The sequence below is a fragment of the Scyliorhinus torazame genome, chromosome 3 (genome assembly GCF_047496885.1).
Source record: "Scyliorhinus torazame isolate Kashiwa2021f chromosome 3, sScyTor2.1, whole genome shotgun sequence".
In the NCBI taxonomy this organism is placed as follows: Eukaryota; Metazoa; Chordata; class Chondrichthyes; order Carcharhiniformes; family Scyliorhinidae; genus Scyliorhinus; species Scyliorhinus torazame.
Window position 1 is genome coordinate 288,607,787 of NC_092709.1, and position 27,586 is coordinate 288,635,372.

At 50.3% G+C, this 27,586-nt stretch overlaps 1 long non-coding RNA gene across 1 annotated transcript in view; it reads right to left on the minus strand.

Annotated features, from left to right (window-relative positions):
- LOC140409609 (uncharacterized) overlaps nt 1–27,586 on the minus strand; it is a 106,992-nt gene that overhangs the window by 69,342 nt on the left and 10,064 nt on the right. The window contains exon 2 of the long non-coding RNA XR_011940426.1: nt 17,897–17,988. This is a non-coding gene — a long non-coding RNA (uncharacterized lncRNA). The remainder of the gene's footprint in view (nt 1–17,896; nt 17,989–27,586) is intronic.

A 27,586-nucleotide genomic window follows, 5' to 3' on the forward strand; every position in this document is an offset into this window, starting at 1 on the left:
GAGGGGTGACCTGATTGAGGCATGCAAAATTATGAGGGGCATAGACAGAGTGGATAGTCACAGACTTTTTCCCAGAGTAGTGGTGTCAATTACTAGGGGGCATAGGTTTAAGGTGCGGGGGGCAAGGTTTAGAGGAGATATACGAGGCATGTTTTTTACACAGAGGGTAGTGGGTGCCTGGAACTCGCTGCCCGAGGAGGTGGTGGAAGCAGGGACGATAGTGACGTTTAAGGGGCATCTTGACAAATGCATGAATAGGATGGGAATAGAGGGATACGGACCCCGGAAGTGCAGAAGATTTTAGTATGGTTGACGCAGGCTTGGCAGGGCCAAAGGGCCTGTTCCTGTGCTGTACTTTTCTTTGTTCTTTGTTCTTTGTAATACAGAAATTACTTGAACAATTCTTTCATCACATTTGCACACTGCAATAATTTACGTTAAAATATTCAGAATTGAAACAAAAAATAAATAGTGCATGTGATAAAACAGGAGCAGAACCAGTCAGCATATCTAAAACATATTCCAATGTCTTGTTTACAAAACCTCAGACAGCAGTAACACGGCTGGAAATACGGTATACCTTTAAGCTCTGGAGACTCTACTGTAATTGTAAGATCACTCAGGTCCTGATATTACAGGCCATTGCTCTGCTACCACATGGAATTAGTCAGTATAAACATTTTCAGTGGTGATTCATATTAGGGATCATAGTTTGAGGATGAGGGGTAAACCATTTAGGACTGAGGTGAGGAGAAATGTCTTCATCCAGAGAGTGTTGAATCTGTGGAATTCACTGCCACAAAAAGTAGCTGAGGCGAAAACATTGTGTAATTGCAAGAAGAAATTAAATATGGCAATGAACTTGATGATCAGCCATGATCACAATGAATGACGGAACAGACTCGAAGGGCTGAATGGCCTTCTCTTGCTTCTATTTTCTGTGTATGTTTCTATACCTATGCAATGTCTTTTTTTACATTAGCCTAGGAAACCTAGGTAACCCAAGGAAAAAAAATTTCTGCCTCTTTCATGAACCCTGGTACCAATCAGAAATAATGAGTCAACTTCCTAACAATAACAATTCTTCATATGAACATATCTCTTCCTTTACATTTCATTACAATTGGGTCTTGCTATAATGAAACGGTATTAGCTTGTTGATTAGTTTTCACTGTGTGAGACAACTTAATTGAATAGTTTGCCTCATAATTACATTGCAAATTAATAACATGATCTTACATTATGCGTTTTGCTGATAGCCTGTTCAATGTATTATGTGCTTACTGCAGCTTAACTAAGATATACTGATGGAGGAGAAGGTAAAGCAACATGCAACACTATTAGGTTCCCTGCACAAATAACTAGTGACTGATAAGTTGAGGGGTACAATAAATGTCCATCATTCTGTGCACATTCATGCGATGTTTTCAAATTGATTATGGCTGCATATTTTATTTTTGAACTGATATTGTGTGAGTTTTTACAACCTGGACCTCAGGAACAATTTATACATCAGGGCACATTAGCATTGATTAGGGTAAAGTTTACAGTTGTATAGCAGCAGCAATTTACTTAGTGCAAATAATATAGTATAAACAACAGAGAGGCGCGGTGGCACAGTGGTTAGCACTGCTGCTTCACAGTGCCATGGACCCAGGTTCGATTCTGGCCTTGGGCAATAGTCTGTGTGGAGTTTGAACGTTCTCCCCGTGTCTGCGTGGGTTTCTTCCTGGTGCTCCAGTTTCCTCCCACGGAGAGAATTTACAAACTCCACACAGGCAGTCAACCAAGGCCGGATTCGAACTGGGGTTTCTTGCACTGTGAGGCAGCAGTGATAACCACCGTGCCGCCTTCAAGCTGTGGTGTGTCACAGAGTGCTCTGACATAGACTATGGAAACCTCCACCTGAGTTCGGAATCACTAAAATAATGGAAATTTCAACTTTTTCCCTCCTGTCGTGCTGTCAGAAACGTCTTCAAAAGTTACATTTTGTGAGGGGTTGGCGGTGGCAGTCTGGTCTCTGGATTCAGAGACCCAGGGTAATGCTCTGGGGTCCCGGGGTAATGCTCAAACACCACCATGATAGACGGTGAAATTCAAAGATAAATGAAATGAAAATCGCTTATTGTCACAAGTAGGCTTCAAATGAAGTTACTGTGAAAAGCCCCTAGTCGCCACATTCCGGCGCCTGTTTGGGGAGGCTGGTACAGGAATTGAACCGTGCTGCTGGCCTGGTCTACTTTCAAAGCCAGCGATTTAGCCCTGTGCTAAACAGCCCCTTCTGGAATTAAGAGTCAAATGATGACCATGAAACCATTGTCGATTGTTGTAAAAATTCACCTGGCCTGGCCTACATGCGACTCCAAATCCTGCAGCAATGTGGCCTCGCAAGACACTCAGGTCAAGGGCAATGAGGGGAGGGATGGGCAATGAATGCTGGCCCAGCCAGCAATGCCCTTTATGAATGAAAAAAATCTTTTGTTCAGAATTTTGTTGTGTTGCAGAACAGAACTAGCTCTGAAAAAATAATTTCAGAATAGTGGAGCACTGTTAAATGATTCATTAGTTCTGTTTAATTTAAACTCTGTTTTCTTTTATTTAAGAATTTCCAAATATTTTAGTTATTAACTTCACCCGATGTGTATATCCCGAGCTTCCGAGCTCCCGAGGATGTAAAAATAAAATATTTTGATGCATTTATTTTCTATTTGTGTGTCTGAATCACCTTTAATGTGATTGGCTAGTTGGACAGCCTGTTGACATCGCAGCTACTCCATCCTGGGGGTGCCCAGCAATGAACACTGCAATGAGTTGCTGCTGAGCAGTGAAACAGGTTAAATTCTCACCAAAAATATCACTAGGTGTAGTAGTCACCACTGTATATATTGTATATAATGATACGGTAAGGCTCCTGTACTCCAGGTACGGGGTAGATCCCTGCCTGCTGGCTCCACCCAGTAGGGGGAGTCTAAATGTGTGTGATCTCCGAGCTGCAGCCATTTCGGCAGCAGCTGTAGGAGGCAACACATCTCTGCGTAATAAAGCCTTGATTACTCTCTACTCTCGTCTTGTCGTAATTGATAGTGCATCAATTTATTACGCAGAGATTTTACAGCAATGGACCTATGCATCAAGCCAGATCGCCTGCAGCTGCACCCTCAAGCAGACAACGCCACATCAGCCTTCGACCACTGGCTAGCTTGCTTTGAAGCCTACATCGGATCAGCGACAGAACCACCCTCAGAAGCACAGAAACTACAGATCCTGTACAAACGGTTGAGCTCCGATATTTTTCCTCCTTATCCGGGACGCGCCCTACTACATGGAGGCCATGGTGCTTCCGAAAGAGAACTACACTCGGCCGGTCAACACACTCTACGCCAGGCACCTCCTGTCCACGCGGCATCAACTCCCCGGTGAGTCATTGGAAGATTTCTGGCGTGCTCGGCACGCCCTGGCGAGGAACTGCGCTTGCCAGGTAGTCTCGGCCGTTGAACATTCCAAACTTCAAATCAGGGACGCTTTCGTTACGGGCATAGTGTCGGCGTACATCCGCCAGCGCCTCTTAGAAGGGGGTACTCTCGACCTCGCGGCAATCAAGAAACACGCGACCTCGCTAACGGTAGCCTCCCGCAATGTACAAGCAATGGATTGCACTGTGCCCCCATCGTGGACCCCACCAGCGACCGCCCGCAGCCAACCGCAAGCCTGCGCCGTGCGGCAGCCAGCCAATCCCGGGGGTCCAAGTGCTCTTTCTGCGTACAGACAAAACACTCCCGGCAGCGATGCCCGGCATGGAGCGCACTCAGCAAGGCCTGCGGGAAGAAAGGACATTGCGGTGTGCCAGGCCCGGTCGATCGCCGTTGTAATCAGCCCCATTATTCCTGCAACCCCCACGTGCGACCCGTGGGCGCCGCCATTTTCGTCCCCGCAATCCACGTGCGGCCCGTTGTCGCCGCCATCTTCCTCCCACCAGACCACGTGCGGCCCGTGGGCGCCACCATCTTTAACGCCACCCGCCACGTGCACCCCGTGGGCACCGCCACCTTCGGCGCCATTTTGGACGCGCCTCAAGATTCCTGCTCAGCGGGCACCTCATCTGGCTGCTCATCGCCCGCAGCCGACGACGACCTACCCGGGGACCACCAACAACCAACCGCAGCTGGCCTCCATCACGCTCGACCAGTCCCGGCCACACAACATCGCAACCGCGACAACAACGGTGAAAGTCGATGGCCACAAGACATCTTGCATTCTCAACTCCGGGAGCACGGAGAGCTTCATCCACCCTGAGATGGTAAGGCGCTGCTCCCTCGCGGTACATCCCATTACCCAACGAATCTCCCTGGCCTCCAGATCCCACTCCATGGAGATCCGGGGGTACTGCATCGCCACCCTCACCGTCCAGGGTGTAACGTTCAGCAACTTCCGGCTCTACATCCTCCCCAACCTCTGCGCTGCCTTGCTACTCGGCCTGGACTTCCAGTGCAACCTCCAAAGTCTAACTCTGAAATTCGGTGGGCCCCTACCACCCCTTACCGTATGCGGCCTCACGACCCTTAAGGTCGACCCACCTTCCCTGTTTGCAAACCTCACCCCGGATTGCAAACCCATTGTCACCAGGAGCAGACGGTACAGTGCCCAGGACAGGACCTTCATCAGGTCGGAGGTCCAGCGGCTATTGCGGGAAGGCATCATCGAGGCCAGCAACAGTCACTGGAGAGCCCAAGTGGTAGTAGTAAAGACTGGGGAGAAACACAGGATGGTTATTGACTACAGTCAGACCATCAATCGGTACACGCAGCTCGACGCGTACCCCCTCCCACGCATATCTGATATGGTCAATCAGATTGCACAGTACCGGGTCTTCTCTACAGTGGACCTGAAATCTACCTACCACTAGCTCCCCATCCGCAAGGCGGACTGCCAATACACAGCTCTTGAAGCAGACGGCCGCCTTTACCATTTACTTAGGGTTCCCTTCGGCGTCACTAATGGGGTCTCGGTCTTCCAACAGGAGATGGACCGAATGGTTGACCGGTACGGACTGCGGGCCACCTTCCCGTACCTCGATAACGTCACCATCTGCGGCCACGACCAGCAGGACCACAACGCCAACCTTTCCAAATTTTTCCACACCGCCAAACTCCTGGGCGGAATTCTCCAACCCCCACGCCAGGTGGGAGAATCGCCCGGGCGCGAGTCCTGCCACGCCACCGCGACGCCCGCACGCGATTCTCCCACTCCCCCCCAAACCGGCGCGGCGCGAATCACGGCTGGCCGTTGGGAGAATCGCCGCTTGCCGTTGGTAATGGGCGAGCGGCGATTCTCCGGCCCGGATGGGCCGAGCATGACATGACAGGTTCCTGTTGGCGCCATCCACACCTGGTCGCTGCCGGCAGGAACAGCGTGGGAACGCTGGGGGGGGCGGCCTGCGGGGGGGGGGCGAGGGGGGTTCCTGCACCGGGAGGGGGCTCAAAAGGGGTCTGGCCCGCGATCGGTGCCCACCGATCGGCGGGCTGGCCTCTCTGAAGGTGTACCTCCTTTCCTTCGCTGCCCCTCAAGATCCATTGGACACCTTCTTGCGGGGCGGCCGCAGGGAGGATGGCAACCGCGCATGCGCGGGTGACGTCATTTACGCAGCGCCGGTCGCGTCATTTACGAGGCGATGCTTTTACGCGCCGCCAAGGTCCAGCGCGTGTAAATGACGCGGCGCCGCTCCTAGCCCCCCGGGGGCGGGAGAGTAGGGGGCTGGGAACGGCCTCCAACGCCGGAAGGAAACACTCCGGGCGAGATTCTCCGACCCCCCGCTGGGTCGGAGAATCGCCGGGGGCTGGCGTGAATCCCGCCCCCGCCGGTTGCCGAAGTCTCCGGCACCAGAGATTCGGCGGGGGCGGGAATCGCGCCACGCCGGTTTGCGGGCCCCCCTGCTCGATTCTCCGGCCCTTATGGGCCGAAGTCCCGCCGCTAAAATGCCTGGCCCGCTGGCGTATATTAAACCACCTACCTTGCCGGCGGGACAAGGCGGCGCGGGCGGGCTCCGATCGGGGCCCACCGATCCGCGGGCGGGCCTGTGCCGTGGGGGCACTCTTTCCCTTCCGCCTCCGCCACGGTCTCCACCATGGCGGAGGCAAAAGAGACTCCCTCCACTGCGCATGCGTGGGAAGCTGTCAGCGGCCGCTGACGCTCCCGCGCATGCGCCGCCCGGAGATGTCATTTCTGCGCCAGCTGGCGGGGCACCAAAGGCCTATTCCGCCAGCTGGCGGGGCGGAAATTCGTCCGGCGTGGGCCTAGCCCCTTAAGGTTGGGCCTCGGCCCCCAAAGATGCGGAGCATTCCGCACCTTTGGTGCGGCGCGATGCCCGTCTGATTTGCGCCGTTTTGGGCGCCAGCCGGCGGACATCGTGTTTTCCGGAGAATTTCGCCCACCGTTTTTCACTCCGGCTTCGGGACTTAGTCTCCCGATGGGAGAATTGCGCCCCCTGAACCTTACGTATAACAAGGAGAAGTGCATGTTCAGCACCAACCGCTTCGCCATTCTTGGCTATGTGGTGCAAAATGGAGTTTGAAGGCCCGACCCTGACCGCATGCGCCCCCGCATGGAACTCCCCCCCCCCCCCCCCCCCCCCCCACTGCCCCAAGGCCCTCAAACGATGCCTGGGGTTCTTCTCATTCTATGCCCAGTGGGTCCCTAACTATGCGGACAAGGCCCGCCCACTCATTCAGTCCACCGTTTTCCCCCTGACGGCCGAGGCTCACCAGTCCTTCAACTGTATCAAGGCCGACATCGCCAAGGCCGCGATGCATGCGGTCGACGAGACCCTCCCATTTCAAGTCGAGAGCGATACATCAGACGTTGCTCTGGCCGCCATCCTCAACCAGGCAGGCAGATCCGTGGTATTCTTTTCCCGCACCCTCCATGCCTCCGAAATTCGGCACTCCTCCGTCAAAAAGAAAGCCCAAGTCATCATTGAAGCTGTGCGTCATTGAAGGCATTACCTGGCTGGCAGGAGATTCACTCTCCTCACTTACCAATGGTCGGTTGCCTTCATGTTCAATAACACACAGCGGGGCAAGATCAAAAATGATAAAATCTTGTGGTGGAGGATCGAGCTCTCCACCAAAATTACGAGATTTTGTATCACCCCAGGAAGCTCAACGAGCCCCCCGATGCCCTATCCCGAGGTACATGTGCCAGCACACAAGTGGACCGGCTCCGGGCCCTACACGATGGTCTCTGTCACCCAGGGATCACCCGGTTCTTTCATTTCATAAAGGCCCGTAACCTACCCTACTCCATTGCGGAGGTCAGGGCGGTCACCAAAGACTGCCAGGTCTGCGCGGAGTGCAAACCGCACTTCTACCGGCCAGACCGGGCGCACCTGGTGAAGGCCTCCCGTCCCTTTGAACGCCTCAGCGTGGACTTCAAAGGGCCCCTCCCTCCTCCAACCGAAACACGTATTTCCTTAACGTGGTCGACGAATACTCCAGATTCCCCTTCGCCATTCCATGCCCCGATATGACATCTGCCAGTCATCAAAGCCCTCAATAGCATCTTCACTCTGTTCGGTTTCCCCGCTTACGTCCACAGCGACCGGGGATCCTCCTTTATGAGTGATGAGCTGCGTCAGTTCCTGCTCAGCAAGGGCATTGCCTCGAGCAGGACGACCAGCTACAACCCCCGGGGAAACGGGCAGGTGGAGAGGGAGAATGGGACGGTCTGGAAGGCCGTTCTGCTGGCCCTACAGTCTAAAAATCTCCCGGTCTCCTGCTGGCAGGATGTCCTCCCCGACACCCTCCACTCCATCCGATCGCTACTGTGCACTGCGACTAATGCAAGCCCCCATGAATGTCTCCTTGCCTTCCCTACGAAGTCCATCTCCGGGGTTTCGCTCCCGACGTGGCTGGCAGCCCCAGGGCCCGTCCTCCTCCGCAAGCACGTGCGGATCCACAAGGCGGACCCGTTGGTCGAGAAGGTACAGCTCCATGCAAACCCGCAGTACGCTTACATGGCGTACCCCGACGGCCGCCAAGACACAGTCTCCCTCAGGGACCTGGCACCAGCTGGGTCTCGTCCCTCCCCCAACTGCCCTGGCGTCACCCATCCTCCCCCCCAGCGCACCTCGTCACAGCCCCCGCTCCAGGATGATCCGTCCTCCCATTGGTTCCACCTGGGGATGAAGATGAGAATCACACGCTCCCGGAGCCACCGGGACTGCGGCGCTCACAACGAAGGATCAAGGCACCCGACCGGCTAAATTTGTGACCTTTTTCTCAAACTGTACACTTTAAAAATGCTCACATACATGGAAATATTTTTCAACCACTCCCGCTGGACTCTTTTCTAACAGGGCAGCACGGTAGCATTGTGGATAGCACAATCGCTTCACAGCTCCAGGGTCCCAGGTTCGATTCCCGGCTTGGGTCACTGTCTGTGCGGAGTCTGCACATCCTCCCCGTGTATGCGTGGGTTTCCTCCGGGTGCTCCAGTTTCCTCCCACAGTCCAAAGATGTGCAGGTTAGGTGGATTGGCCATGATAAATTGCCCTTAGTGTCCAAAATTGTGCTCAGTGTTGGGTGGGGTTACTGGGTTATGGGGATAGGCTTGAGGTGATGACCTTGGGTAGGGTGCTCTTTCCAAGAGCCAGTGCAGGCTCGATGGGCCGAATGGCCTCCTTCTGCATTGTAAATTCTATGAAACAAGTATCTAGGGGGTGAATGTGGTAGTCACCACTGTTTATATATATTGCACATATGAGAAGTAATACGGTAAGAACATAGAACATTACAGCGCAGTACAGGCCCTTCGGCCCTCAATGTTGCACCGACCTGTGAAACCACTCTAAAGCCCATCTATACTAGTCCCTTATCGTCCATATGTCTATCCAATGACCATTTGAATGCCCTTAGTGTTGGCGAGTCCACTACTGTTGCAGGCAGGGCATTCCACGCCCTTACTACTCTCTGAGTAAAGAACCTACCTCTGACATCTGTCTTACATCTATCTCCCCTCAATTTAAAGCTATGTCCCCTCGTGCTAGACATCACCATCCGAGGAAAAAGGCTCTCACTGTCCACCCTATCCAATCCTCTGATCATCTTGTATGCCTCAATTAAGTCACCACTTAATCTTCTTCTCTCTAACGAAAACAGCCTCAAGTCCCTCAGCCTTTCCTCATAAGATCTTAACTCCATACCAGGAAACATTCTGGTAAATCTCCTCTGCACCCTTTCCAATGCTTCCACATCCTTCCTATAATGCGGCGACCAGAATTGCACGCAATACTCTAAATGTGGCCGCACCAGAGTTTTGTACAGCAGCAACATGACCTCATGGCTCTGAAACTCAATCCCTCTACCAATAAAAGCTAACACACCGTACGCCTTCTTAACAACCCTCTCAACCTGGGTGGCAACTTTCAGGGATCTGTGTACATGCACACCGAGATCTCTCTGCTCATCCACACTGCCAAGAATCTTACCATTAGCCCAGTACTCTGTCTTCCTGTTATTCCTTCCAAAATGAATCACCTCACACTTTTCTGCATTAAACTCCATTTGCCACCTCTCAGCCCAGCGCTGCAGCTTATCTATGTCCCTCTGTAACTTGTAACATCCTTCCGCACTGTCCACAACTCCACCGACTTTAGTGTCATCTGCAAATTTACTCACCCATCCTTCTACGCCCTCCTCCAGGTCATTTATAAAAATGACAAACAGCAGTGGCCCCAAAACAGATCCTTGTGGTACACCACTAGTAACTGGACTCCAGTCTGAACACTTCCCATCAACCACCACCCTTTGTTTTCTTCCAGCTAGCCAATTTCTGATCCAAACTGCTAAATCTCCCTGAATCCCATGCTTCCGTATTTTCTGCAGTAGCCTACCGTGGGGAACATTATCAACCGCGTTATTGAAATCCATATACACCACATCAACTGCTTTATCCTCATCCACCTGTTTGGTCACCTTCTCAAAGAACTCAATAAGGTTTGTGAGGCACGACCTACCCTTCACAAAACCATGTTGACTATGTCTAATCAAATTATTCCTTTCCAGATGATTATACACCCTATCTCTTATAAACCTTTCCAAGATTTTGCCCACAACAGAAGTAAGGCTCACTGGTCTATAGTTACCGGGGTTGTCTCTACTCCCCTTCTTGAAAAAGGGGACAACATTTGCTATCTTCCAGTCTTATGGCACTATTCCTGTAGACAAAGATGATTTAAAGATCAAAGCCAAAGGCTCAGCAATCTCCTCCCTGGCTTCCCAGAGAATCCTAGGATAAATCGCATCCGGCCCAGGAGACTTATCTATTTTCACATTTTCCAGAATTGTTACACCTCCTCCTTATGAACCTCAAGCCTTTCTAGTCTGGTAGCCTGAATCTCAGTATTCTCCTCAACAACATTGTCTTTTTCTGTGTGAATACTGACGAAAAATATTCATTTCGCACCTCTCCTATCTCCTCGGACTCCAAGCACAACTTCCCAAGATCGGGTAAGACTCCTGTACTACAGATACGAGGGTAGATCCCTGCCTGCTGGTTTCGCCCAGGAGGCGGAGTATAAATGTGTGTGCTCTCCGAGCTGCAGCCATTTCGGCAGCAGCTGTAGGAGGCAACACATCTCTGCGTAATAAAGCCTCGATTACTCTCTACTCTCGTCTCGCCGTATTTGATAGTGCATCACTAGGCCCCTCAGCAAGACTTACTTCGAGGTCAGCAGTGCATGCCCTTGCTTTGCCACTGGCCACAAATTGTGAGCCAACAAAGATTGTTTGAAATGTAGCCAGTGTTTTAACACAGAGAACCACAATCAATATTGCTTGCGGCAAAGTGCCATAAACAGCAATTAAATAAACAAGCAGAGCATTTATTTTAATAAGGCTGGTTAAATAATAAATGCTGTCATCAGGCAGGGAAAGGGAGAGCGGAGGTCGATGGCAGGGTATATTGGGATCCGATTGGCCTCTTGTTTTACAGCCCACTTCGTTTTCCTCTCTGTTGATGTCAATGGCCTGTCAAAATTTCATCTTTCCTGTCTGCAATTTCAGAGGAGCTTAGTTGATGTGGACAACTTCCTTTGTTGAGAAATAAATGGGAAATAAATCATTGTATAAGAAACAATAACTGGGAATTTCCTGCAACCATTCAGCAGGACTAGATATTGTTTTATTTTATTAGTTTGTGGGACGTAGGCGTCACAGGCTGAGCCAGCATTTATTGCCCATCCCTAATTGCGCTCGGGGGGGTCAGTTAGGAGCCAACATTGTTGATATGGATCTGGAGTCACATGTAGGCCAGACCAGGTAAGATTGGCAGATTTCCTTCCCTAAAGGACATTCGTGAACCAGATGGGTTTTTACGACAATTGACAATGGTTCATCATTAGACTCTTAAATCCAGATATTTTACTCATTTCAAATTGCACCATCTTCCATTACTCTGGGTCTCTGGTTTACTAGTCCAGTGACAATATCACTACGCCACCGCCTCCTGTAGTCTTGCTGTATTTTTATCAGAGGAAATTTGGACTGGTTATACGCCAAAAGATCGGGTGACATGGGTTACCTTGATTCTTTGCAAAATATATCTGCCAAACGGTCTACTCATTTACATAGAACCTTTGTCATGCAGAAGCCAGCCAGCAAGCGGGCCTGCATAGATTTACACCCATATCTCCAGTGCAGTACTCCCCAAAGTCATCTGAATTCAGCTCAACTCCAAGATCCAGAGTTTGAAAATGACTGTGTTATGTAGACCGGTTACTTTAATCCTGTTAGTCTGACTGAATTAGAAATATTTCTGGTCTCTGTTCCCCCCCCCCCCCCCCCCCCCCCCCAACCAGCATATATACAGACGGACCAGACAGCTTGAATGGAATAGACAGCAGCCCACTTGTTATTTATTACCCCTATTTGTGGCTGTCCACTTACATCGGTTTTTACCTACTAGCGCAGAGAGATAGGGTTGGATTTTCAAAGGGCCGTGGGGCCGGGACTCAGTGCGGGCGGGCTTTAAAAATCACAGCTTTGGAGGTCCTCTCAGGGTCCTGGCACCTCTGCGCAGGTTTGAATTTACAAAGGGCCAGGTTCTGGAAGGGAAAAGGAAACTCGCTCACTGTCAATTAATGGTCCCATCAACTCCATAAGGAGCTTTTTAAGGAGCGTATTGGGTTCAGAATTGAGGTTTTAGACTTTACTTTGACAAATGCGAACAGTCGGTGCATGTTTGTGAGTGAGTGGTTGGCAGCTTTGTCATGGAGCCAATTCAAGTTGATCTGCATTTGGCTTTTTCTTGTTTTTTCTGGAACATCAGTGCAAGTGTTGGACTTTAATTTTCCCTCATGGCCCACCACAGCCCTTTGATGCTGCTGGCCCTGTAAGGAGCAGCCTCTCTCATCAGAAAGGCAAGAGCAAGTCACAACTTAGGTGCTGCCTGTGTTTGCCAGTGGCACCAGCAGGCAGCTCCTGTTGTGTTATGTACTCTGGAATAACACGGGCTGCAACTGGATGCAGCTTTAACCAAAAGACACTCCAGGCGTTGAAGTTAGTTCAATCTGATTTATTGAACCAGTAGCACAGTTCTCTATGAGTTCGACTCTCTGCTAACCTAAGTGTGGTTACTCTGTCTGACTGAACTAGACTAGCTCTTAGCCACGTGCTGGAGGTGTGTGTCGTATTATAGGTATTGCGGTACCTGAGAGGCTGAAGTACCATTGGTAGAACCTATATGCTTGCTATTGGCTAGAGTGTATAATAGCTCCGCCCTGATAGGCGGGGTATAAGAATCCGTGCCGTCCCAGCAGCCCTCATTCTGTACCTGAGCTGCTGGGGGAAACATCTAGCTTATTAAAGCCTTCAGTTGGACTACAACCTCATTTTAGTGGTCATTGATCGTGCATCAGTGTGATACTGTAAATACACCCTGACTCACTCTGTAGATGTTCATCAGTGGAAAGAGGCGGAGTGTGAGAGCCTCGTGCCTTTTATAGTGAGATACCACCCCTGAGTGTCCTGCCTGCTCATTGGTCATGTCATGTTCTCTGTGTTCATTAGCTGCCTGTCTGTGCCTGTCTGTATATCATTATCTGCATGTCTGCATATCATGACATCTCCCCTTGTTTTTAATGTTTTGTTGGCACATGGAAACGGTGGCAAATATTAACATATTTACAAGCGGTGGCATATGTGAATGTATTTACATGTGAAGACAGCTGTCTAATGTGAGAAAACAGAACATAGCAAACAAAACAAATGTTCATAAGTCCAGTCTTATGTCTGATATGGGGCTTGCGTCTGATCCTTGTCGACCGCCGGAGAGGTGGTGGTGGGGATGACGTCGCCTTGACAGGCGGGATGGAAGCCTGACAGGTGGCCTAGTAGTTCGAGGTATCAGGAGGTGGCAAAACAACGGACGGAAACAGAGAAGAAAGCGGTTGCGGGCAGGCAACTTTGCACAGTGCCCGTCTGTTTCTTCGCACAACAGAACCATCAGCCATACGTACAACATATGAGCGGGGCGCAGCCTGTCGAACAACGACAGCTGGAGCAGACCAGCCACCATCCGGTATCTTGATCCTGATAGTGTCTGCCGGGGTTAACACCGGCAAATCGGTGGCATGATAGCCCTGGGTTTTTTTGCTGGTTTCGGAGCTGCTGCACCTTCTGCAGCACCGGGAGGTGATCCAGGTTGGGCAAGTGTATGGCTGGAAGTGTCGTCCGCAGGTCCCTGTTCATCAGGAGTTGAGCCGGCGACATGCCAGTGGACAGTGGGATGGCCCTGTACGCAAGCAGCGCGATGTAGATGTCAGAAGCAGAATCCGCGGCCTTGCAGATGAGCTGTTTCACAATGTGCACCCCTTTTTCAACCTTCCCATTGGACTGCGGATAGTGTGGGCTGGAAGTGACATGTTCAAAATGGTATTACTTGGCAAACATAGACCACTGGTGGCTGTTGAAGCACGGGCCATTGTCACTCATGACAGTGAGTGTGATACCATGCCTGGAGAACATCTCCTTACAGGCCTTGATGACGGTCTGAGATGTGAGGTCTGAGAGCTTCACGACTTCAGGGTAATTGGAGAAATAGTCAATAATCAACACATAGCCACGACCATTCGCATGAAAGAGGTTGATGCCAACCTTGGACCACGGGGAGGTCTCGATTTCATGCTGCTGGAGCATCTCCTTGCTCTGCGCTGACTGGAAGTGTTGACAGGTCGCACGGTTGAGGACCATGTTTGAGATGTCCTGGCAAATACCGGGCCAGTAGACAGCCTGTCTGGCTCTGCGTCTGCACTTCTCGACACCCAGGTGACCCTCATGGATTTGGCGGAGCACCAAGCTCTGGAGACTGAGTGGAATGACAATCCAGTCCAGCTTGAGGAGGATACCATCAATCACCGTCAGGTCGTCCTTTACATTGTAAAATTGAGGGCACTGCCCTTTCTGCCAGCCATTGGCGAGGTGGTGCATGACACGCTGCAAGAGGGGGTCTTTGGCTGTCTCCTCGCGGATACAAACCACCTTCTCATCAGACGCCGGGAGGGTGCTAGCACACAGCTGCACCTGTGATTCAATCTGCCGGATGATTTCCAGCGGTTCACTAGGCAATGTGATGGAGCGGGACAATGCATCAGCGATGATAAGCTCCTTGCCAGGCGTATACACTAAGTCAAAGTCGTACCTTCTGAGTTTGAGGAGGATGCGCTGCAACCGAGGCGACATGTCTTTCAGGTCCTTGTGGATAATGTGGACCAGAGGCCTATGATCCGTCTCGACAGTTAATGTCTGCAGGCCGTAGACATAGTCGTGAAACTTGAGAATGCCAGTGAGAAGACCCAGGCATTCCTTCTCTGTTTGCGCATACCTTGTTTTGGTGGACGTCATGGCCATCGATGCGTAGGATACCGGTGCCCCGGATGAAGTGTCAGTCGGTTCGGTTACCTTGGAAATTATGCCCTGTTGCTGAAGATCGTTGAGCTGTGCCTTCAGGCGCTCCCTCATCGGTGCCGGGACCCGGCATGGTGCGTGGACCACTGGCTTGGCATCAGGTCATAGCAGAATCTTGTATCGATATGGCAGCGTGCCCATCCTGTCAAACACATCTGGATACTGAGCGAGGATGGCTTCCCTGAATTTATCTTCAGGTTGCCTGGAAAACCTTAAAGATCATCCAACACATTTCTTCAGGTAGATTTCTGTTTGGATACCCAGCAGGCCAAAGAGATTGAAGTCAGGTTGGAAAGCAGCCCCTTCCCACCTAATTGCACCTGATCTAGTGTAGGCCCAAACATGTTTTGTGAGGCAAGTGTGGAAAATTCCTTTGATAATATGATGGAGACACAGACCTATGTAATGGGCCTCCAACCAAAGGAAAACCTACCAATCTTTATTACAGTCTTCAGCTTTGTCTGTCAGTGCAAATTTATATTATTTACTACCATATGAGATGCAAACTTACAAATGTATGAATTAGGAGCAGGATTAGGCTATTTGACCCCTTGAGCCTCTTCCGACATTCAGTAATATCATTGCTAGCCTGATTGTGGCCTCAAATCCACAGTCCTGCAATCCACAATAATCTCTGACTCCCTTACCTACCTCTCCCTTAAAAATATTCATTGATCCTGCCTCTACCGTTCTCTGGGGAAGAGAGTTGCAAAGGTTCATGGCCCTCTTAGAGAAAAGGTTCTTTCTCATCTCCCCCTTAAATGGGAGACTCCTTATTTTTAAACTGTGTCCCCAGATTCTAGCCTCTCCCACAAGCTGTTTCCTAGGGTGGAAGAGTCAATTACTAGGGGACTTAGGTTTGAGGTGCGAGGGGCAAAGTTTAGAGGAGATGTCCGGCAAGGCAAGTTTTTACACAGAGGGTAGTGGGTGCCTGGAACCAGCTCCCGGAGGAGGTGGTGGAAGCAGATGTGATAGTGAAGTTTAAGGGCCGTCTTGACAAATACATGAATAGGATGGGAATAGAGGGATATGGATGCCGGAAGTGCAGAAGGTTTTAGGTTAGGCGGGCAGCATGATCGACACAGGCTTGGGGGGGCCTAAGGGCCTGGTACTGTGCAGTACTTTTCTTTGTTCTTTGTTCTTAAGGGCCAATATCTTTTTGGCATTCACTCTGTGAAGTCCCCTCAGGATTTCATATGGTTCAGTGATATCACCTCACATTCTTCTAAACTCCAATGAATACAGGCCCAGCCTGCCTAACCTTTCTTCGTAAGATAACCACGCCACCCTATCGTCCCCCATCCCAGGTTAACTACTCATGTAGATAACTTTTGTTACCGTCGCTACTTGCTTTTTATTTACTGCTTAATAGATTTATTCACAGTTTAAGACCTATAACTAATGCTAGTAATATATTATATTACTGCTTTCAAAGACTATAATATTACACTTAGCTATAAGGCAAACTGAAAACAATCTGGATGATCCAGGAGCGAGGGTCTGCCAATGACATTAACCTAAATATTGAATCCAAGATCGAGAGTAAGAAGGTTATATGAAGCCAGAAACAGAATGATCACTTAAGATTCACTGGGTTTCAGTAATGCCTACTGCCTTACTGTAGTGATCTCAGTAGCATCAATATCCTGCTCCTGCACATACTGCAGCCTGAAAGGAGGCCCAGCAGGATATTACACCCATATCCATACAGTTGTCAAACTGTGTCGGCTCGCAGTTCTGCCAGATATTTCTTCATCCTCTCTCTCACCATCTACACTTGTTCCTCTTTTGTGTTATGCTTTGCCCAGTGATGGCTCCACAAACCCTCCTGGGTTACCAGTATCTGGGTTGCTACTTGGGATAGGAGGAGCGTTTGAGGTGTGCCTGGAGCTGTGTCATCTCTTTCTCGGTGCTGTACAAATGCAAGTTATTTCATTCTTTTTTGTTGTGTGACTTTATTTTTAACGTTGCCTTTAGAGTTTTGCTTTGGGGTAGGAAGAAATGTTGCAGAACCTTTCTTCATGAGATTAAGTAGGTAGTGTCAACCATATGGCAGATTGTAATTAGCTTGTGGAAGGGATGAACACTGAAAAATCTATGCTTTCCCATATTCTCAGGGGTTCGTGCTATAAAAGTCTGAATTCCCTTGTCTATCATAATAGACCTTGTGCAGGAACCAGGTGAAGGCATGCTCAAATAAGAATTAACAAAGTTTGTTATACTGATGTTTGAATGCACAGAGCTATACAGACTTGAAAGAGTAAAATGTTCATTAAAAGCTCATCACCAGTCCATGTAAGTGACAAGTTGCCCAATATTTGTACCATTAAAATCTATGGTTACCGAAGGCACCTATACTTTGATTAGGTAGCCAATTTTAAAGCCTGTAATTAGTATAACAAAGATCTTCAAATTGTGCAATTAGTTTCATTAAGGCATATATATCAGAATAATAAACTAAAACAAATGATTTCAACGTGTCTTCCTAATTAGTGGGATATGATTGATAGAACCCTGCACAAGTTATTTGATCTTCAACAAATGCAGTTGCTTGTTGAGACGGTTTTTAATTGATGCCAAAAGTGGTATTAGCTGATGTTGAAAATAATTGCTCCAAAATTATTCATGCATTCAGAGGAACATAACAAATGGAAGTCCAACATCGTATCTGGTAGTGTGGACGTGAGCTAATTAATAAAGAAGAAAAAGGTCTTTCACAAAAATTTAACTCAGTGTTTGCTAGGGGATATCAGAGTAATTAGAAGCTGTAATAGGCTTATTAGCCAATCACAATGAATGCCAATCAGAATACAGCAACACCTCACCAGTCAAGAAAGACGTTTTAATCCTTGGGGCACTGAATATCATTTTTAACTGGACAGAAGTCTCAGGAGAAGGTAGGAATGAAGAAAAGAAAGACATTCAGTCGATCTTCTTACCAAGCAGTTAGGCAGATGTAGAGAATCATTTTCTTCTCTTTTTGCAGCTAAATTATTGAATGCTTCCACGGTCACAATCATGTCTGAGGGCTCTATTTTTAAAACAAAACATACAAAGGAGTTTTCATCAACACATACATTTTTCCTCGATCATGGTAAACCAGTCTCCATGGACCTGCAAACCCTCCTGCCGAAGGAAAAATTAAATATTTTCATTTATACAGAACCTTTTATGACCACCATATACTCCAAAGTGCTTTGCAGCCAAGCAAAGTACATTTGAAGTGTCGTCACTGTCATAATGTAGGACACACGACAGACAATTTGCAGTCAGCAAACTCCCTCAAACCGAAATGTGGTAACGACCAGATAATCGTTTTTGTGCTGTCAGTTGAAGGATAAATATTGGAAATGACACAGTAGCTATCTCCTCTGCACTTCTTCGAAACAGTAACATATCCCGGAATATTCTCTCGGTTTTCCCACGACGGAGGCGGCAAGTTCTTGGCTGCCGGTGGGATCTTCCAATCCCATCAAATTTAATGGTAATTGGCATGGCTCATCAGCCCTGCCACTGGGGAGATAGAATGGACGTTCAGAGACTATTTCCTCGGGTGGATGTAGCTGTTACAAGGGGGCATAAGTATAAGATTCAAGATGGGAGATATAGGAGGGATGTCCGAGGTAGGTTCTTTACTCAGAGAGTGGTTCGAGTGTGGAATGGACTGCCTGCTGGGAAAGTGGAGTCGGACACTTTAGGAACTTTCAAGTGGTTATTGGATAGACAAATGGAGCACACCAGAATGACACGGAGTGGGATAGCTTGATCTTGGTTTCGGACAATGCTCGGCACAACATCGAGGGCCGAAGGGCCTGTTCTGTGCTGTACTGTTCTATGTAACCCACCACAGGAGGGATTGATTTGGCAGAACTGGAATATCTTGCTGGATGGAAGAGAATATAATCCCATGCATCGATCTTTTACGCCCAATCAATCAGGCAGGTGGGGGTCTCAGTTTAACATTTCATCTAAAAGGCAGCATAGAATCCCGACAGTACAGAAGGACTTCATTTGGCCCATCGGGTCTGCACCGACCCTCTGAAAGAGCACCTATCCCCATAACTCCACCTAACCTGCACGTTCCTGCACACTTAAGGATAAATTTTTATCATGGCTATTGGAGGGAAGAAAAACCTCAAAGTCTGTTCTTGACCGCGTGGTATTGGTAAAACTTTGTTTATTTCGGAAAAACTGTGTGCACACAGGAGAGATAGTTTGTGCGACTATCCTACTATCCTGTAGCTCGCAAAAGTCAGCTCTGCCTGTCCTCAGAATTACATGCATATATATTTAAAGTTCTTCGGAGTCACAAGCAGGTATTGACGTCACTGAATCATTCGGAACAATACAAAGTGATCAGTATGCATATTTTCTGGTCGCTGTAATGGGAAAACGATTAAAGAATACAATGTTTCCTGACAATCTCATGGGTTTGTGCTTCACATATTTAACTTCTAGAAGAGGTGTGAATGTGTTGGACAATGGATCCTTTAGGCTTACTGGCACCTCCTGTGTTTCCCTTTTCATATTCAAATGCTCTGTGAGATGATTAAATCATTTCCAATGTGGGTGACTTTAACCCCTTGCTTGCTGGTTTTCCCTTGGTATATGTTTGACCCCTTGGCTGCTGGTTTGCCCTTGACCTGTGCTATTACAATACTTTGAGATATCTTTATTATACCAATCCTGACACATATAGCAATTTCTTCCGCTAACTCTCCCCCCTAATGGCTCTTGGTAATATACATACCCAAGAAAGCCATATAAACACTCCCTTCTCTCTGTGTGCTTCCTTTGGTTGAAAACATATTTTATAGCTATCTTGTGGATTTATCATGCCTGCTCGCCCATGGGTCCTACCGTTGTACTTATTTGTTGAAGACACCGACCGCACTGATCCCTTCGGATGGCCAGCCCTCCAGTTCCACGGAACGTGTCCTAAACAACATGGCTGTAAATTCCAGCCACTCCTTTCTCCTCCCCTCCCCCATTTCGGACGAATGCCATTGGGATGTACTGAGTGGCAATTGGTCTTTCCCCTGCCTGTCTGAAATGAAATGAAATGAAATGAAATGAAAATCGCTTATTGTCACAAGTAGACTTCAAATGAAGTTAATGTGAAAAGCCCCTAGTCGCCACATTCCGGCGCCTGTTCGGGGAGGCTTGTACGGGAATTGACCCGTGCTGCTGGCCTGCCTTGGTCTGCTTTAAAAGCCAGCGCTTTAGCCCTGTGCTAAACCATCTTTGCTTGCAGCACATAACTGTTGCCCATATCAGTACAGCACATGTCCCCAGGGTTATCCCTAACCTCACTGTCTCCCATACGCCTGCTGAACGACCTCCTCTGAATATGTCCCACCAATGGTGTGCCCCAGAGAGTCCTATCATGATGGTGGGCTGAAGCCAGATTATACCAGACTGCCTGGTATAATCCTGGGCTAATTCTGTGGTGTGTTTCATTGCCTCACGAATTATACTGCCCGGTGTCTTGTCAATGTACAGGGAATCGTCCCACCAGGCTCTGAATAAATACCCTGATGTGCTCCCTGGCAGGTGAAATTCTCCCACTGTCAATGAGTCTGTGACTTGCAAACAGAAGCTATGGCTGCTACCACAGAGTAAACCCCCTGAGATGATCTCTGTCTCCGGCGTTGTGAAGCACTGTGTCGGCCGCACCTGTATAGCCCTGAAGGCTTCCCGTAAAGGCAGTATGTTGACCACCACTTTGCTGGTATTAGACAGGGGCTCGAGGGTTTTACATGCACACACGATATAATGTATTGAATCTGAACAGCACTGCGCGGTGCTTATGGAGCCAAACCTTTGCTGTGTGCAATGTACCCCCTGGATCCAGTTCGATCGACCCAGCCCTCATGTACTGTCCCCAGGGATACTGCGTTTGCTGCGCCTGTATAACTTTGATTCTGGAGCGATCCTGTAGGTATAGTCGTCAATGGCTTCCTGCAATCTGGTCTCTGCCCAAATTATAGCACTAATGTGATCAGAGCATTTGGAGCGCAAAACGTCCAATAACCTTGTAACGTTATATGTGACTTCTGGCGACACCGTGGTGACATCATGTCGTAGTAATTTTGGCTGCCCATTCCTAACTAACCCGTCCGGGGGAAGTTCAACCATATGGGGCATTTTGTGGGCTTTTGATATCCACAAGTGCTGAGATTGTAGCATCTTACATCTTTACATCCTAATCTGTCTATCACATGTGTGCAATATTCCTGACAGTACATCCCTCCAAGGCCAGGCTCCCACACAAAGGGGGCCAGACTGGCCCACACAGCTGTTATATTTAAATACGGACCAAATACCCAAACTTCCCCTTGTGATCCTGTTACATTGCATGTATATGCCCACATTCCCAAACCCGTGTGTGCATCATAAATCCCCTTTATGAGCAAATGTCCTTCAGTGTCCAGTTCAGTTTTTAGTCTCAAGTCAGAAGGGGTGGCAAACCATCCTCCTCTCGCCTGTCTTCAGAAAGTGCCATCCTGTGAGTCGCTTAATGCTGTTTGTCCCCAAGTTTGCATTGGCCAAGTCGCAGCCTGGATCCTTGAGTCAGATGGGTGTACCGGGTCTTTCAAGGGGCACCGAAACTGTGCGCTCTGCCACCGTCTTTCCCCATACGGTCGTGATCACTTGGGTTCGATGGCTGTCTGGTGTGACCCTCTCCGAGATACACGTGGTCGGTTTCTTTATCCATTCCCCAGTTCCTTCGGTGGGGAGTTGCACATATTGCCCCGGGTGCAAGCATGTGTGGTCGCTGATGAATACCACCCTAGGCGTATCCACGGAAGCAGGAATCTGCAACAAAAGATGGTATGAACCCTTCATAACCGGGGGAAGTTAGACCTCCTTTGGTTCCTTGTACATTTTAATTTGAGTATAATGCTTCCACTTCGGCGTGCCTTTCATTTCAATTAAGGCACATGTGTCCCCTGCAGCAATCACTCCATGCGGTCCCACCCAAGTGGGCTGTAAGCCTGCCCTCTCTGGAAGTATCTTAATCAAGACTCTGTCCCCAGCCTTTGGGGTCTGGCTGCGGATGTGATGCACGATCAATTACACAAAGACGAGAGTTGGATACAATCGAGGCTTTATTACACTAAGATGTGTGGCCTCCTACAGCAGCTGGCGAAATGGCAGCTGTAAGAGGAGCACGCATATTTATACTCTGCCTACTGGGCAGAGCCAGCAGGCAGGGAACTACCCCCGTACCTGTAGTACAGGGGCCTTACCGTAAAGCACCTACACCGACATCCTCTATATATACAATATATACATCAGTGGTGACTACCACAGGATGCAATCCCTTTCTTTCTCCCAATCTCTCACTCTGTGTGCCTATCACTTCTCCCTTTAAACTGTACAGCTGCTCCGGTAGGAGCCTGATAAATTTAAACACTCTCTCCCTTGCATTACAACTCTCTGCGCTCCCTATTATTATGTCCTCTGGGAGAGCCATAGCACTCCCAGTCATTAATTCAAATGGTTTCAGTCCTGTCCCCCTTGCTCTTGTGGCTCGCATTTTTATGAGTATGGTGGGTAAAATCTTTACCCAAACCTGTCCTGTGTCTACTCAAGCTTTTGTCAGACCGTTCTTAAGGGTACGGTTTGTCCTTTCAATCATGCCGGAACTCTGGGGGTGATGTGGGACGTGAAATCGCTGTTTGACTCCTAGCAGGGCACAAGCCTGCTTCATTATCTTGCCCGTGGAATGCGTGCCCTGATCTGAATCTAGCTGCAGTGGGACTCCCCACCACGGAATTATTGCTACGGCCAATATCCTGGCCACTGTCCCTGCTGTCTAATCCCTGCAGGGGAATGCCTCCACCCACCGGGTGAATCTATGTATAATAACTAAGCAGTATTGTGGTGAATGTATTCACCATAATGCATGACACTGTAACCATTGTATCCACCTAATATAACCTTTGACCTGGAAGTGGTGATACGAGCTGCTTCCAGATATGGTACTGTAACCCGGTGGGCTCCGCCTCTGGCTCCGCCCTCACTGGGGCCATATATAACCTGGCCACCTGCGGGTGGCACTCATCTGCACAACCGACTCTGGCTAGGTAAGTTCACGGCTAATAAAGCCTTATGTTCACTCGCTCTCTCGGCCTTTTGGTGAATTGAAGGTATATCAATTTATTAGTCGTCGACAACACCCCCGGCAGCATTGCCCAGCCCGCTCAGTGACGTGCAGCGACTGCGGGAAAAAGGGGCACTTTGTGAGAGTCTGTCTGGGCCGACCTAAGGCCCAGAAATCGAAAACACACCAGGCCCGACCTATGGACTCGCAGCCCCACAGACCCCGCAATGTGGCTGCATGCCTGCCCGGAACGCCCCCCCTCCAGATGCGTCATCGGCATCGTGCGAATCGTGGAGGCCACCATCTTGGCTGCCGGCCCAAAGACCGACCGACACGTGGGACTCATGGGGGCTGCCATCTTGGCCGCCGGCACCGGCACCGACCGACACGTGCGACCGATGGGGCGGCCATCTTGGTCGCCATCTTCGATCCCGTCCGACACGTGCGACACATGGGGGCCGCCATCTTATGACTCCACTGACCATGCAGGTTACCCGCAGCTGGGGGCGGTGACCCTCGACCAGTCGCAGCCGAAACCGCTAAAGTACTCCATGATGGTCGTCCGGGTCAATGGGCACGAGACCCCCTGCCTCTTCGACTCCGGGAGCACGGAGAACTTTGTCCACCCCAACACAGTAAGGCGCTGGTCCCTCCACACCTACCCCGCCTCACAAACAATCACCCTTGCCTCCACGTCTCATTTGGTCCAGATCCGGGGGTACTGTATCGACAATCTCGCGATGCAGGGCGCGGAATATACCCGCTTTAAGGTCTACATCCTCCCCCACCTTTGCGCCCCCCTACTGCACGGATTGGATTTTCAGTGTAATCACCAAAGCTTGACCCTACAGTTCGGCGGGCCCTTGCCCCCCCTCACAGTATGCAGCCTCGCGGCCCTCAAGGTTTCCCCCCTTCACTCTTTGCGAATCTCACTCCTGACTGTAAGCCCATTGCCACCAGGAGCAGGCGGTACAGCTCGCTAGACATGGTATTTATCAAATCGGAGGTCCAACGACTGTTGCGTGAAGGGATACTCGAGGCCAGCAACAGCCCCTGGAGAGTGCAAGTGGTGGTCGTCCGGACAGGGGAAAAGAATCAGATGGTTGTGGACTACAGCCAGACAATTAACCGGTTCACGCAACTGGATGCGTACCCCCTCCCCCGCATAGCGGAGATGGTCAACCAGATCGCGCAGTACCGTGTGTTCTCCACGGTCGATCTGAAGTCGGCCTACCACCAGCTCCCAATCCGCCCGGAAGAGCACCACTTTGAAGTAGCCGGCCGACTCTTACACTTCCTCAGAGTTCCCTTCGGCGTCACTAATGGGGTCTCGGTCTTTCAGAGAACGATGGACCGAATGGTGGACTAGTACGGTTTGCGGGCGACATACCCGTACCTGGACAACGAGACCATCTGCGGCCATGATCAGCAGGACCATGACGTCAACCTTCAGATGTTCCTACAGGCCGCCCAATCCCTCAATCTTACATACAACCAAGAAAAGTGTGTCTTCCGTGCTACCCAACTGGCCATCCTCGGATATGTCATGGAGAACGGAGTCCTAAGGCCCGATCCCGACCGTATGCGCCCCTCACAGAACTCACCCCTCCCCACAGCCTCAAGGCCCTAAAACCGTGCTACTTGGGCAGCACGGTAGCACAAGTGGACAGCACTGTGGCTTCACAGCGCTAGGGTCCTGGGTTTGATTACCCGCTGGGTCACTGTCTGTGCAGAGTCTGCACGTTCTCCCCGCGTCTGCGTGGGTTTCCTCCGGGTGCTCCGGTTTCCTCCCAGAGTCCAAAGACGTGCAGGTTAGGTAGATTGGTCATGCTAAATTGCCCTTAGTGTCCAAAACAGGTTAAGAGGGGTTATTGGGTTACGGGGATAGGGTGGAAGTGAGGGCTTAAGTGGGTCGGTGCAGACTCGATGGGCCGAATGGCCTCCTTCTGCACTGTATGTTCTATGTTGTAAACCGATGCCTGGGGCTGTTCTCCTACTACGCCCAGTGGGTCCCCACCTATGCGGACAAAGCCCGCCCACTTATTCAAACCACCAGTTTCCCCCTGACGGGTGAGGCCCGCTCGGCCTTCAGCCGCATCAAGGCCGACGTCACCAAGGCCGCAATGCACGCGGTGGACGAGTCCATCCCCTTCCAGGTAGAGAGCGATGCATCAGACGTCACCCTGGCTGCCACCCTCAACCAGGCAGGCAGGCCAGTAGCATTCTTCTCTAGGACCCTCCACGCTTCCAAAATCCGACACTCATCGGTCGAGAAGGAAGCACAAGCCATAGTGGAAGCCGTGCGGCACTGGAGGCACTACCTAGCCGGTAGGAGGTTCACCCTCATCACCGACCAGCGGTCGGTCGCCTTCATGTTCGACAATGCACAACTGGGCAAAATAAAAAATGACAAAGTCCTGAGGTGGAAGATCGAACTCTCCACCTACAATTACGATATCAAGTATCGTCCTGTTAAGCTCAACGAGCCCCCAGATGCCCTGTCCTGCGGCACATGCGCCAGCGCGCAAGACGACCAATTTCGGGCTATCCACAATGACCTCTGTCACCCTGGAGTCACCCGGCTTACCCACTTCATTAAGGCCCACAATCTACCCTTCTCCACCGAGGAGGTCAAGGCAATGACCAGGGACTGCCAAGTCTGCGCGGAGTGCAAACTGCACTTCTACCGTCCAGACAAGGCCCGCCTGGTAAAGGCCTTTGAATGCCTAAGTATCGATTTCAAAGGGCCCCTCCCCTCCACCAACCGTAATATATATTTTCTCACCGTCATCGACGAGTACTCCCGCTTCCCCTTTGCTGTCCACTGCCCCGACATGACCTCGGCCACTGTAATAAAGGCACTGCACAGCATCTTCACACTGTTCGGTTTCCCTGCCTACATCCACAGCGACCGGGGTACATCGTTCATGAGCGATGAGTTGCGTCAGTACCTGCTCAGCAAAGGCATCGCCTCGAGCAGGACTACGAGCTATAACCCGCAGGGAAACTGGCAGGTGGAGAAGGAGAACACGATGGTATGGAAGGCCGTCCTTCTGACCCTCAGGTCTAGAAGTCTCCCAATCCCCCGCTGGCAGGAGGTCCTCCCCGACGCCCTCCACTCCATCAGATCACTCCCCTGCACAGCCACGAACGAGACCCCTCACAATCGTTTGTTTATCTTCCCCAGGAAGTCCATCTCCGGGGTCTCGCTTACACCTTGGCTGACGACTCCGGGACCTGTCCTTCTCCGGAGGCACATGAGGAGCCGTAAGACCGACCCGCTGGTCGAGAGGGTCCAGCTGTTCCATGCCAACTCCCAGTGTGCCTACATCGCGCACCAGGATGGACGGCAAGGTACGGTCTCCCTACAAGACCTGGCACCAGCTGGTTCCCCTGCCATCACACCCCCTCTGCTCCTTGCCCCCACCCCCAACGCCCCGTACGCCCCCCTGGGCCTCCTGTACTGTCCCGCGCTGACACTGCCACCCACCACCCCCCCTGTCTACCCCCACACCCCAACCGTCTCCGACTCGCTGGACTGAGGCTCCAGCTCCAGGCACAACACCCCTGGAGTCACCACCTGCAACAACCGTGCCCGCCGCATCGCCAGAGCTGAGGAGGTCAAAGTGAACGATCCGGCTTCCAGAGAAACTGAATATGTAATGACCCCACGTGACCCCCACTGGACTTGATTTTTTAACAGGGGGTGAATGTGGTGAATGTATTCACCATGATGCATGAAACTGTAACCATTGTATCCACCTAATGTAACCTTTGACCTGGACGTGGTGATACGAACTGCTTCCAGGTACTGTACTGTAACCTCGGTGGGCTCCGCCTCTGGCTCCGCCCTCACCGGGGCCATATATAACCTGACCACCTGCCGGTGGCACTCATCTGCACAACCGACTCTGGCTAGGTAAGTTCACGACTAATAAAGCTTTATGTTCACTCGCTCTCTCTGCTTCTTGGTGAATTGAAGGTATATCATCCGCGGAATTACTTCTCCGGCTAATATCCTGGCCACTGTCCCTGCTGTCTAAACCCTGCAGGGAAATGCCTCCACCCTCCGGGTGAATCTGTGTATAATAACTAAGCAGTATCTTTTATTGTGTGACTGTGGGAGTGGTCCGGTGAAATCTATCTGCGGTTGCTCCCATGGCCCCTGCGGTCTGAGCTGAAACCTCATTCTTATTTTTGGGGATTTCCCTGGTTCGCATTGGGCGCAGACTATACCTATCTCTCTACCCATCCCTTTCCACCACCAGCACCTATCCATTTGTTCGATCATTTTGTTCCTACCAATGTTAGCTATTCCATGGTAAACCTTTAATAATGTCTGCCTAATACACCTGGGTGCAACATCTGGATCGTGTTTTGCCCCCTCTCGCTTCCACTCCTCTTTCTCTTCCTCCTCCGCTGTTGCCTGTAACCTTCCCATGCTGTCTGGTTCTGGTTCAGGTGCCGCAATGGCTGACACTACTTCCCCTGTTCGCTCGGGGATCTGCTCGGTAAGGGC